At 44.6% G+C, this 18766-nt stretch overlaps 1 protein-coding gene across 4 annotated transcripts in view; it reads right to left on the minus strand.

Moving 5' to 3' along the window:
• Nucleotides 1–18766, minus strand: part of cdh11 (cadherin 11, type 2, OB-cadherin (osteoblast)) — a 135724-nt gene that overhangs the window by 86967 nt on the left and 29991 nt on the right. Inside the window, exon 1 of one of the 4 annotated variants that reach the window (XM_060073681.1) lies at nt 3103–3368. The exons of 2 other annotated variants lie outside the window; for them this stretch is intronic. The gene's annotated coding sequence lies outside the window, so the exon portion shown is untranslated. Of the gene's footprint in view, nt 1–1869; nt 2000–3102; nt 3369–18766 lie in introns of those variants that run through there. One more of the 4 variants, XM_060073680.1, reaches the window with a different exon arrangement.

Raw genomic sequence — 18766 nt, forward strand, 5'->3', positions numbered from 1 at the left:
TCTTCAGAATGGGCTCTGGTACACAGAGATTAGCTCCGAATGATGAAATGTTAATTTAACATCAACCATCACCATCATCATCATCATCATCATCATCATCATCATCATCATCATCATCATCCTCATCCTCATCCCAACAGTGCATAACTACATGAGGAAATGCAATACTGATATTGGTCGATTCCGCAATTGCGATGATTATTATACCATTACAATCACAATAGCAAAAAAATTAATTGTGTGACATGTTTGCAGACATACTTAGGATGATTTTAGCTTGCTTGTGGTAGAATACGACTTACAGATCTTGAGCAGTTTGATAACAGATGATGGCTGGTTTCAAACTCCACTAAGAGGTTCTGAAGACGAGCAGCCCACGGGGTCCCTCGGGGTGCGCACTAATGCTGTCATTAGTGTGTGATATGAGTCGTATTAGCATAGAATCCTCCTGCACTTAAAATTCTGCTTTGTTTTCACGGCTGATTGGGTTGACTCCAACCAGAAAATGAAAGCCTTTTATTTTGGGCAGAATAGCTCTCAGCGTACTGACGTATTGCTAGAGAACCAGAGACAACCGCGTCTATGATGTAAAACACTGTCAATTGGTCCTTGCATGGTGTGTGCAATGCATGACTAAAGACTTATTGATTGCTATCGCACATTAGTTTCCTTTTGCGATATTGCACAACATGCGTGCACATGGTGGTGTAAATATCCCTAGGCTGCTAGAGCTTCTATCACCACACAACACAACGGACACTTACTGTTGACCCAAAGATTCTTACACATATTTATGTTTGTTTAGTATTACTAGTTGCTTGATGAGGATCATAGAACTTCATTCTGCCAAAGATGGGAAATATGTTTGTTAGCAAAGTATGTTGAGTCTGTCATTAGCTCAAAGGCTGGAATTGGACTGTTTGTGCTTTTGACAAATTCAGTTTTTATTTTCTGATGAAGGCTGAGCATCACAGCCTTGGAGGGTCTGAACATACAATGCTTTTATTGTTTGACAAAGGCTGAGCATCACGGCCTGGGAGGGTCTGAACCTACGATGTCAAAGCACATTTAGACTAGACCATCAGCACACCACGAAGTGAAAGCGGTGAGGTAGGAGCCTTCGGAGCTCTGTGACTGGCGTTTAAGTGAATAAGCGAATACATGCTTGATTGTAAAAGTGAACGTGAGCTAGTAAGCAAACACGTGTTTATGGGTTTGATGCTCGCAGCACGGCTACAAGGAAATGAAGCGAACAGGACCTGATCGCCGCTCAGAGGATCAGACCCCAGCTGGTCGCCAATCACACACATACACACATGCACGCATAAACACACACACACACACACACACACACACACACACACACACACACACACACACACACACACAGGGCGGCAGTGGTTCAGGAGGTAGAGTGTGCTGTCTGACAAACGGAAGGTTGCTGGTACAATCCCTGTATCTTCCTAAGTGCCCAGGTCTTCCCTCGCAAGATACCTAACCCTGACTGCTCAAGTCAGCTGACGGAGTACAAGTGCGTACAAAGGGGATAAAGTGAGGTAGTAATCACAAATGGCACTGTTCAGACAGTGTGAAACAAATGCAGTCCGTTAACCATTGCACATTTCACACACACACACACACACACACACACACACACACACACACACACACACACACACACACACACACACACACACACACACACACACACACAAACGCTTATTTAGACATAAAGAAGACAATACACAGCACAATGACCTGAAGTCCCCACAAAGAGAGATGATTCCACCTACCAGCAGAACACACTGGTACACACTGGGTTGGTGTAAACCTGGCGCCAAACGTCGAGATAGAATGAATATTAAATACCTTCAGTCCTCTGCAGTGAACTCTCCTCTTGCTCTGTTTACATTCCCTATTTTGATGGGTTTTGGCTGAATATAATTTCCTATTTTTTTTGTTGCCATCCTCCTTGGCTCTCATTATCACTCCTCCTGTCCCCTTGCCCCCCCTCCCCCCCACCTCCTATCTGGTCCTCACCAACCCGCTCTCTCTTCTGATCTCTCCTCCTTCCTCCTCCACTCTCCCCCTTACCTCCTCCTCGTCTCTACCTACGCTCATCTCCTCTCTGATTCACCGCAAGCTTTAAAAATAAACCGCTCAGAAAAGGGAAACATAAGAGGCAACCGCTTCAGTAGGTAGGAGGCAGCGCAGTGGGGAGTTTGTTTGTGCACGTGTCTGTGTTTGAATGCAGTACACTATCCGCACTCACTAAGTGCGCTAATTTTCAGATGTCTGTGCTTTTCGAAATCAAATACGTGGTGCACTAACCGGAAATTACGATCACGATTACCGCCATGGCTCCTCCCCCGCAATAAACATCCCGCTTTGAATGGTGAACTCTTTACGCCTAGCAGCTATAAAAAGCTATAAAAGCTATAAAAACTACAAAATGACTATTAATGTGCGCAGACTTTGGCTCAGCCTGGCTCCGCCCTCTTCCGCTACATAGTTAAGATGGCTGACTTTGAGTACGAAAAGTGTACATCACCACATACCGTTTTGACCGTTTTGAGTACACCATCCGGGTCCTTTCAGTAAACTTATTTTTGCTCGATCTGAATCGGAACGCCCTATGTACTCAAACTTAGGCTAGTAAGTACGGATAGTATGGATGTTGGAACACAGCCCAGGTGTGTGTGTGTGTGTGTGTGTGTGTGTGTGTGTGTGTGTGTGTGTGTGTGTGTGTGTGTGCGTGTGCGTGTGTGTGTCTGCATTAATGATGGCAGTCGTAACTGCCATCGTTAATGCAGCAGAGAAAGATATGCTTTAGACATTAGTACCTAACATGTGCCTAGTCACAGTGCTACGGATCGCCTTCAAAAAAGCCCTGGCCAGCGGCCGCATCTACAAACAACTGAGGCAAACCCATGACCCCGTCCCGCAAACACCATCAGACGGTGAAGACCCCCCCGTGGATTTTAACAACTACGTGCGCCAACAACTACGTGCGCCAACAATGCCATGAATGGGCAATGTTCAACTCATGATAGACATTTCAAGAAATCAATGGATACCAATCTACTCCAAGAAAGAGCTTACTTTGCCTGCTCCAGCGATCCAGCGAAGTGGAGTAAAGTGGCTTCAATCCTAACCGGAGTATTCTTCCAAAATGTAATATTCCGCAGAGGAAATAACAACGGGAAAGAGTTTGGATTAACACTCCTGAAATACGCGACACAGATTCTAAAAAAGTTTCCATTGAGCGATAAATATCCAACAGAGTTTACACTGGCTTCCATTACTTCCTGGATTGAGAAACAGTTGATCTTCGTGAGAGACGTCATCCAACCATCGCTCATACCTATGGCAGCACCGCACGTTTAAATAATAGCATGCTTCCCTCCCCCCCGCCAACTGTCAATGATACTACTGACGTTTATATATGGCCAAATGTCAAACTCCCCCGATCCAAACGCTGACCCCACCCCCTTAGTCCACAAGCATAGAGTCAGTTATCCCAGATTATTATCCATCCACTGCTAAATTCACTTTTGAAGAAGTAGATAAAGTTATTTCCCACCTGCCAAATAACCTGCCAGTGGATACGATGGGGTGACATATGAGACCATCAAAGCCAGAAAACCCCAGTCCACCCAAATGCTAACATATTTATTTAACACCTGTTTGATTAATGGAAAGGTGCCAGGATCATGGAAGGGGGCCCCCATCCATAGAAAAACAACATTCCAACTGACCCATCCACACGGAGAGACATCTCTCATTCCCACTGTCTACAAAATCCTCCCATGGCTTGTGGAAACAGGCATCCTCTCACGCAAACAAAAAGCTTACATAGACAGACAGGGGATGAACGAGCATGTGTTCTGCCTTAAAACAGGAATTGATGATTTTAAACATGAATCATGTAAACTTTATACTGTATTCCTAGATGTTAGAGATGCCTTTGGAACACTATCCCACAAAATGATGCTGAATGCAATGGAGGAGATCCATCTATCTCAGCCCTTTGCGGACATCATAACATATAACATGTACAGTATATAAGGGATCTTTTCTGCAGGTGATCTGTGGACACCAACTCAAGTGGCTCTGTCAGTGTGCAAATCTGACAAACCACCCTCCTTCACAATAATGGGACAGCCTATCAGGGTCTACTCATGCCACGAGTCATACACCTATCTTGGCCATAACATCAACATTGCGGGTGAGTGGGGGGAGCAGGCACAGGAGCTATTTTGTGCCAATAAGAACAGAATCGATCTAATTGATTCCTCCCCACTCCCTGCAGTCATGAAACTGGACGCTTTTTTTTTTTTTTCAGCAATAAAAGAAAAATGTCAGTAAAAATTAATAATATAATTATAATTAAGAAAATTAAAATGTGTAGAATAGGTCACAGTTCTGCTCTATGCGGAAGAGAATTGGCGCGCCGAGAATTGGCGCACTTCCTTACAAGACCGGTAACCATAGCAACGCCGGTAAACAGACCCCGCTAAACCCAATCCCAACGAGAGCTCCCCGCCCTACGGCCATCCGGAAGGCGCACAGAGCTTTTGGCCGTGATATTATACATACAATTATATTATACTATTATATAAAGAACATTAGAAGACTTGGCACGCTGCCAGACGCTGTCACCGAGTGTGAGAGGAGAATTGCCGGAGAAGATGGCGGTTGACCTAGTTTCAAAGTTTATACCGTTTATACTCGGTAATACGGATGTTAACACGAGTGTATTACTCGGTGTGAAAATGTCCACACCGCGGCAACCCTACTTCCTAGGCTTTGGGAGGAAAAGCAGCGGGAAACTGGACATACAAGGCACAGGCTTTGGAGTTCGGTCGGACTGGCCGGACCTAAATGATCTGTGCAACAGAATGACAGTCAAACTGGAATGGACACAACACAACTCACACACAGTACCACAGGCATCTGATGCAGTTGTCACCGACCCATCTGTAACCGCAGAGGCTACTGTTTACCACAACGAGGCACAACACCTACTACAGAACACAACAGCAAGGAGATTCCTTCTTAGCATAAAACAATCAGAGACCAAACAACACTGGACTGGACTTAGAATGCAGGGAAAGCTAGCATGCCTAGACTTTGCCGACCACTCTGCTTCCCACTCCATGTACAGAAATGTTGCTGTTGGGGAGGACATCCTCTGTTTCACTGCCAAAGCTAGGCTGTAGGTGCTACCTACCAAATACAATCTGGCATTATGGTACCCTGTACACCACCATCCACACTGTATAATGTACTCTAGCCATCAACTTGAATCAGTTGCCCATATTGTGAATGGCTGTACTATGTACAAAGGACTGTATATTGCACGCCATGCCACGATTCCCAGCGATGTTAAAGGGGACCTTTTATGCTTTTTCGACTTTTATGACCTATAAACGTTGTTATAATGATTGATAGTCATGTTTAACCATACTAAAGTGTCAAATAATGACGTACATGCATTTCGACGTATTCCCTGCTGACAGTCTGGGGTGGCTGTGCAGAGCGCTAAACACTCAGGACAACGTTTGCATTCACTTGTTCACATTTCCGAGAAATCATCTACGTAGAGGCACTCCTGCCGCGCCCCCATATGCCTGGTCAAATCTGCCCGTTGACAGAGAATGCTGAAAGCGCCCAGATGAGAGGAAGATTTTCCCGAAAATCTACACAGTTTTTTGTGTATGGTTAAACATGACTATCAATCATTATAACAACGTTTATAGGTCATAAAAGTCGAAAAGCATAATAGGTCCCCTTTAAAGAAGTATTTCTAGAAAATGTGACCATGTACAAACATTCACGCATCATGCCGGAATGGTTTAACTGCTCTATTGATGTGATGTGTAACATCCCAAATACCCCTGATGTTGTGTTTTTAAAAAGAGACAGAAGGGAAGTGCTCTTACTTGAGATAGGCTGTGTGTTTGATCTGTACATGGAAATTGCTTCCAATGATACAATCGTTAAATACCAGCCCATTCTGGAAATACCAAGGGACCTAGGTTACCAATGCAAGCTAATAGTGTTTATTTTTGGCAGCTTGGGGCATGTCCACAACCGTGTTTTCAGTGGGTTAAGGCTGGCAGGGCTCTCCAGCAGAGAATCTAAACAATTAGCAAAGTTCTGCTCCATATCAGCAGTGATAGGCAGTCTGGCCGTGTGGCGCAGGAGATGTTTTTTGTACCCTTGAGCAAAGACCTATCTCATCTCTTAAACATTTGAATCCTGTCTCTTGCAATTTGATAGGTGGATTCAAATAAAGAATAAAAATGTGTGTGCGTGTGTGTGTGTTTGTGTCTGCATTTGTGCATGTTTTGGCAGACTCGGAGGTCCTCATATATATCTCCAACATTGTGGTCAATACATCATTCACGCATGCAATTGGTTGTAGAAATCTGTCGCAATCCACCCTGGTGGTATGGACACAGATAGACTGCTCTGCTGAGGTGTATATTTAGCTGTGAGCCACCCACACGACTGCTCACCCTCCACCCCACACCACCGCCGCCAACTTCCCTGTCTGACCAAAACTGTCTGACTCACTCGCAGAGAAGTCAAAGAGTCCTTTTACTGTGGAAAAGCCATGTCTGTCACGTACCGACTGCTTGCAAAAATGAGAAGTTGAGATTATTTTTCTCTACCCTGGGCTGTTCGTTTCAAGTACATTAGGGTTTTTTCCACACTTCTTCTCCCTTCCTCTTCCTCTATATTTTGGTCATCCTGAAATTATAATTTATTACTTTTGGTGAAACACAGGTTTCACCAAAAAAAAGCAAAACCAAAAATAACTAGTGTCTATAATTCATCCTTGAAACCCCAACAGTTTGCAGCTGAACAATTGTATTCAAACTCCATAACCCGAGGCCGGAGGATCTGTGGACACTTTCACCTTCACCTCCGGACGAAGACGCTAAATGCAGTAAAACAACAATCAGTGGATGGGACGTCAGGGCTCACACAGCCTGTTCACAAACAACACATTTGGTGTAGCTATAGAGCTACGTCTGCTGCAGCAACCAAACTCATCTCTCTATTTTTTTCATTCAGTGGCTGAATGTCAGTTCAGTCACTGACATTCCTGAACTGCATGAAGCCTCATTCACATCGTGAAAATGTCTATTGATAAGCACACAGCATCAAGAAACCACCAAGCACACATTTCACAAGAGAATTAAGGGCTTTCTTAAAAGAGTACAGATCTGAACATTTGCACTGTTAATGGTATCCACCTAATGATAGCCGTATGGTAGTTATACAAGAACAAAATGGTCACATAGGCTAAACGGGTTGAGACTGGGGACGTTTGGCTTTTCTATGAAATTGTGGAAAAAGTAAAACAATTTAGAGCAGAAGACCAGGGTGAAAAAGATGCGTCTGATTCTAGAGATTCTTAAAGAATTTTGAGTCAAGGTCAATCTGGTGAGGAGAAATAAGCCTAATTCATGATTTTTACAATAGCGCCACCTTTGGGTGCAGTACCACAAATCTGGGTTTATGGGTAGAGGGGGTTATGGTAACCATACCTGAAAATGTCAAGAGTTTTCGACTTACGGTATAGGCTGCAGTATGACTTTTACAGAATTTGAGAAAAAATAAAAGGAAAAGAGTTACAGAAACAATAAGGGCTAATAAAGAAGCAAAGAGAAGTGGTAGAAAGGAGAGAGAGAGAGAGAGAGAGAGAGAGAGAGAGAGAGAGAGAGAGAGAGAGAGAGAGAGAGAGAGAGAGAGAGAGAGAGAGAGAGAGAGACAGAAAAGCAGAGGTGGATGTCCTTATGTGTTACAGAATACACCATCACATACTCTCTTCTTGATCCAGATTGTCTGTCTTGCACAAGGAAACGACTTGAAGAGCAGAAGAAACTTTGGCAATATAACAAAACACAAACATTGGATTGTGACGGATCGTTTGACACACTTCAAACAGTAGGAGAGGGTTGAACCATATTAATTATAGAGCAACTCTAAATGAAGGAGGGCTCACCACACTAACACACACAAACACACACACACACACACACACACACACACACACACGCACGCACGCACGCACACACACACATGCATATGTCACATACACTCACACGTATCCACACACACAAACACATACACGAATGCACAAACACCCAAACAAACACACACACCAACACAAGCACACAGGGAAAATAACTTGGTGTGATTAATTGAGTTTGTGGCTGACAATGAGGAAATGTGGAAAGATATTAGCGTTAACACGTTGACTTGGATAGTCCAGTGAAACACAGCGATACACAGGAGAGAGGGTAGAGACCAGTCAAACACAGCAATACACAGGAGAGAGGGGAGAGAGACCAGTCAAACACAGCAATACACAGGAGAGGGGAGGGAGACCAGTCAAACACAGCAATACACAGGAGAGGGGGGAGAAACACCAGTCAAACAGAGCAAAACACAGGAGAGAGGAGAGAGAGACCAGTCAAACACAGCAATACACGAGAGAGGGGAGAGAGACCAGTCAAACACGGCAATGCACTAAGGATGGGAAAAATAATCGATTCTTCGATGCATTGCGATTCTCTCTAGAACGATTCCGTCTCGATGCAGATAATTACTAATCGGAATTTAAATTTAACAAAAAATATATATATTCTGTTCTTCTGCTGCAGAGCGCTACAGAAAACGTTCCTTTCTGTCCGCGGGTTCTCTGCGCAGAGAACCTACTTTATCTAATATAAAATATTAGATAAGGTAATTGATTTGTTGATTGTCTTTAATGATCATCACAAAAGTAGGAAGTGATTGGCGAACTCTGAGTAGCAAACGATAATAGTTTTAGAATCGAATCGTTGACCTCTGAATCTGAATCTTATCGAATCGTGAGCTGCCGAGAGATTCCCAACCCTACAATACACAGAGCCGGAGACGCACCAGTCAAACACAGCAATACAGGGCCGGAGAGAGGGGAGAGATACCAGTCAAACACAGCAATACACAGGCGAGAGGAAAGAGAGGCCAATAAAACAAAGCAATACACAGGGCAGGAGAGAGGGGAGGGAGACCCGTCAAACACAGCAATATACAGGAGGGGACGGAGAGAGGGGAGAGATATGGAGCCAGTTTCCTGCCATAATTCAAATCTGAAAAGAAAAGTTTCAAAGGCTTGTAAGTCTGGGTTTGAAAACTCAACAGCTTGTAAAAAAGGTTTTGCAACACTGAAAAAAGAGATTATAACCTGAAAAAAATTCTAACAAAAATTCAAACATCTGTAAACATGATTTTTCTATTTTATCTTCTTCATCATTTTCACCAACACATTTTCAAAGTACAAACAATTTCACCAGCGCATTTGCAGAGTTTCAAATCTGGCACTGTTCTAACAGTGTATTTCATTGTTTCCCGGTTTTGAAACCTTGTAAATGGGATTCTGCAAACAGGTGTTCATACATTGAGAAATAAGTTTTGAAAGGTTGTATATTTAGTTTTAAAAACTTGTAAAGGTGTACGTTTACGCCATTGCAACGTATTTTTTCAGAACTGACTTTTCAGCATTGACTTTTCAGAGATTTGACCACACAGGCGCAAGCTTTGAGTCACGTGAATATTGGCAGTGTTCTGTCGCGCATATGTTTTGAAACTCCTGACAGTCAAGTCTGAAGAAAAAAAAAACTTTCCTGGGGGCGGGACCATTTAGCTTTAAACCTATTGGTTGCTCTCGGCTGACGTACATTCCAATCACATTCTTGTCATCGGCAGAGCACTGTCAATCACGCACAGCCCGGTGAACGGCACGTGTACATCCTTCGTCCCTCCCTTATCCCCATGCGGGTGTTGGCGGATGGGGGAGTCTGGGCGGTGTGATAGTTGTCTGACCCCTTGGAATGTACTGACGTACATTCCAATCACATTCTTTTCATCGGCAGAGCACTGTCAATCACGCACAGCCCGGTGAACGGCACATGTGATTGGAATGTACGTCAGCCGAGAGCAACCAATAGGTTTAGAGCTAAATGGTTATAATCTCTTTTTTCTGTGTTGCAAAATCTTTTTTACAAGGTGTTGAGTTTTCAAACCCAGACTTACAAGCCTTTGAAACTTTTTTTTTCAGGTTTGAATTATGGCAGGAAACTGGCTCCATAGAGAGAGACCAGTCCAAAACAGGACCGGAGAGAGGGGAGAGAAACCAGTCAAACACAGCATAACACAGGCAAGAGGAAAGAGATACCATTAAAACAAAGCAATACACAGGGCCGGAGAGAGGTGAGAGAGACCAGTCATACACAGCAATACACAAGAGGGAGAGGAGAAAGACCAGTCAAACAAAGCAATACACAGGAGAGAAGGTAGAGAGACAAGTCAAACACAGCAAAACACAGTAGAGAGGGTAGAGACCAGTCAAACCCAGCAACACACAGGAGAGAGGAGCGAGGGACCAGTCAAACAAAGCAATAAACAGTAGAGAGGGTAGAGAGGCCAGTCAAACACAGCGATACACAGGAGAGAGAGTAGAGAGACCAGAAGAAGATAGAAAAAGCACCAGAGGAGACTAAAATAATGATTTTGTTCCTTCACTCACCTTCAGATCACATACACAAATAACAAACACACACACACACGCATTTAGTTTATCGTCAACTCTAGTTGCATTGTTTGTTGGATTGTAAATGACCACATTGACCATAAGGCCATTTTTTTGTTAAATAATGGTCTTTATCATGTCACTAGTTCATTCCTCTTAAACAAGTTTGTAGGCCAATGGCTCCTCTATGTCTCTCACTTTTAATTTCTGCTGAATTCGTAACTCGGCTCATGTGCTCTGTAGACTCTCTACACACACACACAGAGTGGTGGTGACGTATATCATACGCGTCGAGAGCAGCGGGAGTTGTAGTCCACAAAGGGCCCCACACAAAAACGAACCGTATCAAACTCCTACCCGCTAAATTATAGTTTTCTTTGCATGAAAAATTATCATTTAAATCCACAAACAACATATGTGTAATCTGGGGCATATAAAGACTGGGATCAGAAAATAATTACTTTCTCTCCATTGACGCCCATTCTTTTCTTTCGGTCTCATAGGTCCCATGAGCAATGGCGACTTACGAGCTCTATAGCCACCCTGACGACATCAACTGCGACAAATTTCGAATTATAAATATGTACAATGTGTCCTTTGAATAATTCCATGAAAAAGATGGCCAATGTGAATAATAGATACGTGTGGACCGCTGAAGAGGTAAAACTTGTCCTTGCTCTCATCGAAGAAAAAATACATTACAGCTATTTTAGATGGAAAACAACGCAATTCCACTATCAGGACCTAACAGGATGTTATCAAAACAAAGGATACGACATGCCCTGGAATGTGTGTAGTTTTTCCGCTCCAACCACTTGATGGAAATGCACCTAATTTGAATTTCTTTTTTGCAAACTTTCTAAAGATTTGCTTCAACCTTTAGATGGAAACGTGACTACAGTCACTCACAGGCACACAGTCTCAAACACAGTGAGTGAATGGTGTTTGGCCCCATGGTGTGGTGCAGGGGATTGAGGGCTTGTTAAATCACCAAGCTCCTCCTAGAACAAATAAATGAATCGGCGTTCATTCATCACTTCTTACATTGAGCTGGTCTTATTCATATTCATTAGTGCCACACTCATGTCTATGTCACCTCAGTCTTATCCTTCCTCTTGCCTTCTTCATTTGTTGACGGCTCCTTCTCTTCCTTCACCCTGTCATTCTCTTCTCATCTCCCTTGCTTCATGGATATCAGGTCTAGTGGTTGGGGCTTCGAATTGGCATACTTTATCTGTTGTTATCCTGTTGTTATCCTCTCTCTCTCTCTCTCTCTCTCTCTCTCTCTCTCTCTCTCTCTCTCTCTCTCTCTCTCTCTCTCTCACTCACTCACTCACTCACTCACTCACTCACTCACTCACTCACTCACTCACTCACTCACTCACTCACTCACTCACTCACTCACTCACTCACTCACTCACTCACTCACTCACTCACTCACTCACTCACTCACTCACTCACTCACTCACTCACTCTCTCTCTCTCTCTCTCTGTCCCTGTCTCTCTCCCTCTCTCTGGCCGGTGGTAGATTTTTAAGTTCTGGTGTTGAGGCTAAATTAATGTTAATAGCCTATTAGGTTTCTCTGGGAGAGCTGCAAAGGATCCACCCTTATACGGGTATTATGATGTGGTGTTGTATGCAATCATGCATGTGTGTGTGTGTGTTTTTATGTAATGCGATGCAGCGATTTAATTTAGCAGTGTGATACAGTCAGCAGGTAAAGGTTACAACCTTTGCCAAAAAAGGATTGGCACACATACCCGCACAAAAACACACACAAACACACACACACACGCGCACACCCGCGCGCGCACACACACACACACACGCACACACGCACACACGCACGCACGCACGCACGCACGCACACACACAAGTACACACAAACACACAAATCTCTCTCACACACACACACACACACACACTCACACACACACACACACACACACACACAAACACACACACACGCACACACACACACACACACACACACACACACACACACAGTTATCCCGTAAGCCAGCCTGTTTAAATTACCGTGTAACTAATTTAATGAGAGATGACAACACTGACACATTTCGACGAAAAAACCTAGTTAGAATAAGAGTAAACAGCATTGTTAGTAAATAGATCCAAACAGTCCCCCAGGGAAGTGAAGAAAGAATCAATTATGGATGCATAATTAAGTATGTAAACTGACCCAGAAATTGGTTTTATATTACGTTCATCATAATACCAATTATAGGAAAAATGTCTTTCAAAATGGAAAAGTAAGGTAAAGAAAAGTTTCGGAAATGATCTAGAAAGGTTGTTTTTTGCTTACAAATGTTATACAAATAATACAAATACTTATTTTCCTCAAATCACATCCCACTCCACATAAGAGTAGTAATTTAATCTTATTCCTTTCGATGCATATCCCGGCAATTGTATTCATCGCTTAAGAAGCACAAAGATCCTCGGTTTTTATTTATTTCCGAAAGAAAGTGACCAGCATTTTTTTTGCCACAATTGCTGTACTTAAATACAATGTTGAGGTATTTAGATTTAGCAGAGAATTTACATTTTAGTGCATTTCATCCATTTGGTAAGCTTGCATTAAAAGTCCTTACCTACTTCAACACATTCATACAAAGTGTTCAGGTAATAAACAGGGTAATTTGGATCAAACCTAATATTTAACTTCGATATCAAGTTGGTTTTATTTTGCTTGAGAGGGATGAAGATAACTTGTATTTCATCCAAACTACCAACTTCTCTCTAAAGAATGTTCCGGGTTGACACCGTTTTTAAGCTCTTAGGTGTTCTGGACAGGACATATCTCTCTGTCTCTCTCTCTGTCTCTCTCTATCTCTGTCTCTATCTATCTATCTGTCTATCTGTCTGCCTCTCTCTCTGTCCCCCTCTCTCTCTCTCTCTCTCTCTCTCTCTCTCTCTCTCTCTCTCTCTCTCTCTCTCTCTCTCTCTCTCTCTCTCTCTCTCTCTCTCTCTCTCTCTCTCTATTTGTCCCTCTGTCTCACTCTGAGCATATATATTTAATGTTGTTTATTTATATTATTTCTTCCATATGTCTTTCTCATCTGCTGCTGCATTTTTTATATATATATATATATATATATATATATATATATATATAGTACAGGACATATCTCTCTGTCTCTCTCTGTGTCTCTCTCTATCTATTGTATTGTATTGGGTGGTTAGTGAGGTCCCCCCTTCACTTTAGGCGTCTTTGAGTGTTATTAATTATTATTCTTCTTCATGTTTAACCTCTGTTTTCCTTTTATTCCTAGTCTGTTTTACATAGTTTTGAATGATGACTATATGCTCTGTAAGGTGACCTTGGGTGTCTTGAAAGGCGCCTCTAAATTAAATGTATTATTATTATTATTATCTATCTGTCTGCCTCTCTCTCTGTCCCCCTCTCTCTCTCTCTCTCTCTCTCTCTCTCTCTCTCTCTCTCTCTCTCTCTCTCTCTCTCTCTCTCTCTCTCTCTCTCTCTCTCTCTCTCTTTGTCTCTCTGTCTCACTCTGAGCATATATATTTAATGTTGTTTATTTATATTATTTCTTCCATATGTCTTTCTCATCTGCTGCTGCATTTTTTTATATATATATATATATATATAATATATGTGTTGTTTGGTGTGTTCCGTGGAAATCAAACATTTATATAGAACTCAGCAGCAATCAAATGCCTGACACACACACACACACACGCACACACACACACACACACACACACACACACACACACACACACACACACACACACACACACACACACGCAAATATACCATCAGAGCAATTGAAAAGCAACTTCAGAAAAAGAAGGGAGCCCTGGAAATCCTGCAGTATATATATACACACAGGAGTCGCACCGCCGCACACACACTATCGCGCTGAAGCGTTTCTATCGCGCTTCCACACCATGTTGGACTTTGACAGTGACACTTTGTTCATCGGCAAACTGAAGACCATCTCCACGGAAACCGAAATCAAGGAACTTCTCGACGCCTATGACCCTGATGCAACCCCTGATAGAAATGTCGAACTCCTTGGCAAGTCAGCCACTATCAAGCTGCCCACTCTCAAGGCTGCTGCCGAACTCCTCTGCAGTCTACATGAAGATTACCCTCTACCCGCAAAGGAGATATCTGCTTCGAAGGCAAAGAACAAGGAACTTATTGCCGCCGATATCGTCAGATTCATCCGCAGATGTCGGGAGTCGAAATGCTTGAAATGCAGTTCCGACTACATCCCCTTCTCCTCCACCAACGCCGGGAGCGAAGTTACCTGCCATTTCTGCCACAACCCGAGTCACCTAGGGTGCTACTCAGACTCAGTACTAGACCTTGAAGCCGGGGTAGTCTACCTCTGTCCCTGCTGTCTAGGATCTCAGATTGCTCCCGAGCATGTAGCACCACCTCCAGTTCTGATAGCCGCCACCATCGCGGCTGAACACGCGGCTGAAAGCGAACACGCCCACCACCAGCCTGTCATCACCGAACATCCTAACACCGAAGCTGTTAGGAACCCCACGGTAAATGGAAATGATCGCACAGGGAAAACAGACTCCAAGAAGAAGAAGCCCTGCTACGACCACTCCAAAGCCGTATGCCCCTTACTCCTCGAAGGGAACTGCTCTCATGGTATATCTGGAAATAACTGCACCTCCTACCACCCTCCATGGTGCTCCAGATTCCAGTACAACGGTAGAGGTGGCGAGCGAGGCTGTCACAAAGCGGACGATAAATGCAGATTCTTTCACCCACTGCTCTGCCAGAACGCTGTCTCTACAGGTGCTTGTCTGAACAAACCGTGTAGAAAAGTGCACATGAGAGGCACCATTACTACTGAGAAAGATCTCCAGCAGAGGGCGCCAAGAGGCCACCAACCCTCAGCCCCATCTCAATTAAACCGTCAACCTCCCAACGCAAGAAACGACAAAAGGCCAAGACCCCAGGATAAGGACAATCGAGGTCCCCGCCAAGGCAGAACCAGGACGGAGAGTAGCTTTTCAACTCCACCCATCTCTGCCGGGTCGAACCGCACACGGGCGGTTAGCTTCAACGAATCACACATCCCCAACTCCAACGCAGATTTTTTTAAGCATCTTTCCTCAATGAAAGCGGACTTGAGCAAAGAGATAGCCGCAATAGTCCACTCTTCTCTCCAGAACCTCCTAACATCCTCTCGCCTAGTCCCCGTTCAGCAGGTTCAGCAGCTACCACCTCCTCCGATGTTTTACCCATCTCAGCTGCCCCAGTTCCAGCGAGTCCCTCAGGCTCAGTTCCAGTAAGCCCCTCAGGCTCACTTCCTCCAGCACAGCCCTCAGTGAGAAGGAACCTACCGATCTCCAACTCCTTTCTCCTCAACATCCAAGGGACGAACCCCGGCACTGCAAACCAGCGCTGGAAGATCAAAGCCCTCCAAGAGCGTATTGAATCCAACCCAATACACACGCCGTTCTTCATCCTAACGGAGACCCACCTCAAGTCATACCACCTGGATGCAGAGATACACATCCCTGGCTACACCTGCTACAGGGCGGACCGTGTTAGCCGTGCGTGTGGCGGAACAGCCATCTACCTCCACAACTCCATCACAGCAGAAGAATCCAAGATTTTCTCCAACACCTACTGCGAACTTGCTTGCATCTACAGCAAAGAAGTAAACATGGTAATCTCGGGAATCTATAGACCGCCTTCAGCCCCCTTCGACAAGTTCGATGAATGTCTCGTTGCCCTTCAACAATTCATTAGCAGCATCGAACACACTCCTGAACTCCACATCGCAGGAGACTTCAATCTCCCCTTCATCAACTGGGCGACCTCTTTGATAGAGACCGGAAGCAACATCTCCTTAGCAGACCGCCAGGCTGCTCTCGCACTCCTGAACTTCGCGGAGGAGTCCCTTCTCCAGCAAGTAATTCTTGAGCCTACCCGCAACAACAATATTCTGGATCTGGTGTTCTCCAACAACTCAGACTCGATCCACAGTATTGCAGTAGCTAAGACAGAGCTATCTAACCACGATGTAGTGAGTTGTACCCTCCTTCACCCTGAACTCCTCCTTCCTTCGCAGACGACTGAAAGACCTGTGTTCAGCCCATCCTGTCCCTTTGCTGACATCAATTTCGTCTCAGCAGACTGGGATGCCATCAACACCGAACTCAACGAGGTGAATTGGGATGCCATCACCGACCCTAGCAAAGATCAGGACACAGCATGGAAACTGTTTGAAGACACCATAGCATCTATCTGCTGTAAGCATGCACCTTCACACAGCAGCAACATCCAAGCATCCTCAAAGTCCTCCATCCCTAAGCCCAGAAGAGAACTGCTGCGGAAGAAACACCGCCTGAATGCTAGAATCAACGCCATCAAACACAGCGGTCGAACCCCAAGAAACAGCACTAAACTCGATAACCTTAACAAGGAGACTGCTACTATCGAGCTCCTCATGAAGAAGGACATCAAGCACGAGAGACTCCGGCAGGAAATTGCCGCCATTGGAAAGATGAAAATCAACCCCAAGGCTTTCTACTCCTTTGCCAAAAAATCTGCTAAATTCAAGTCGCCAGTCGGTCCTCCTCTTGCCGACGAGGAAAACAACCTGCAGTCTGACCCCACTGTTATGGGCAACATCCTCCAGAAACAGTACCAGAAGGCCTTCAGCAATCCGGATAATGTCGACGCTGAAAGCGTGCAACTCGGAGAAGCACCTGCAGAAGAACTCTCCAGCATACTATTCACAATTGACGACGTCCTTACAGCCATTAGGGAAACAGGGAAGTTCTCCGCTCCTGGCCCAGACCAGTTCCCTGCTCTCATCTTGAGAGAATGTAAAGACGCTCTAGCTCCATCCATAGCGAAAATCTGGCAGCTGTCCTTTGATACTTCAAACATCGCCGATATGTTCCGCTCCCAAAGTATCATACCCATCTTCAAGAAGGGCAGTAAGGCCGTGGCGGCCAACTACAGACCGGTCTCCCTGACCTCGCATCTCATCAAACTCTGCGAACGCATGATTCGCAAAGAGATGGTTAGCTTCTTTAAACGGAACAACATGTTCAACCCTAACCAGCACGGGTTTCAGTCCGGAAAAAACTGCCTCACCCAGCTCCTTCATCACATCGAGGACATCATGTGCGACCTCAACCTCGACAGAAATGCGGATGTGATTTACCTTGACTTCAGTAAAGCCTTTGATAAGGTAGATCACAAAATTCTTTTAAAGAAGCTGCGCTCTTTCGGCATCAAAGGCAAGCTCTACGACTGGATTGCTAGCTTCTTGGCGGGCCGGAAGCAGCACGTCATCGTAGATGGAGTCAGGTCCTCAACCATAGAAGTCATCAGTGGGGTCCCTCAGGGTACCGTCCTAGGCCCCCTTCTTTTCCTCATCTATATCGATGACATCTTCTCTGTTGTCAAACACAGCAAAATCAAAGTGTTTGCAGATGATTCTAAGCTCCACAAAGACATATCCTCGCATGTTGATCGCATCCTTCTCGAAGAAGATCTCCTCTCTGTGGTCAACTGGGCAGAGGCCAACAACATGGAACTTAACGAGGAAAAGTTCCAGCTTCTGCAGCACGGCAAACTGCCTGACTGGAAGCAGCCCTACACCTTACCATCTGGACAAGTCCTCCATGGTTCCGACCATGTGAAAGACCTGGGCGTCTATGTTGATGTCAACCTCAACTGGAGAACACACATAGCTATGAAATCCTCCAAGGCAAAGAACATGGCTAGCTGGGTGCTACGCACTTTCACCTCCAGGGATGTAGCCACCATGATGCTACTCTACAAATCCTATGTGCGGTCCCACCTGGAATACTGCTGTCCACTGTGGTCTCCTCACCTGCAGTGCGATATTACCCAACTTGAAGCAGTCCAAAGATCCTTTACTGCGAAGATTCAGGGACTTGGATCGTCAAACTACTGGGATCGACTCCATCGCCTATCCATGTACTCCCTCCAACGGCGGCGTGAGAGATTTGGAAGATCTACAACAACATCATCCCGAATGCTGTGAACCTCGACTTTCGTGAGACATCACGGCACGGCACTTCCTGCATACGGCCACTAGGATCATCGAAATACAGCAGCATTAACACCTTGAGGTTCCACTCATTCGCCTCGAGAGCCTCAGCACTGTATAACGTGGTCC

The sequence above is a fragment of the Gadus macrocephalus genome, chromosome 15 (genome assembly GCF_031168955.1).
Source record: "Gadus macrocephalus chromosome 15, ASM3116895v1".
NCBI lineage: Eukaryota > Metazoa > Chordata > Actinopteri > Gadiformes > Gadidae > Gadus > Gadus macrocephalus.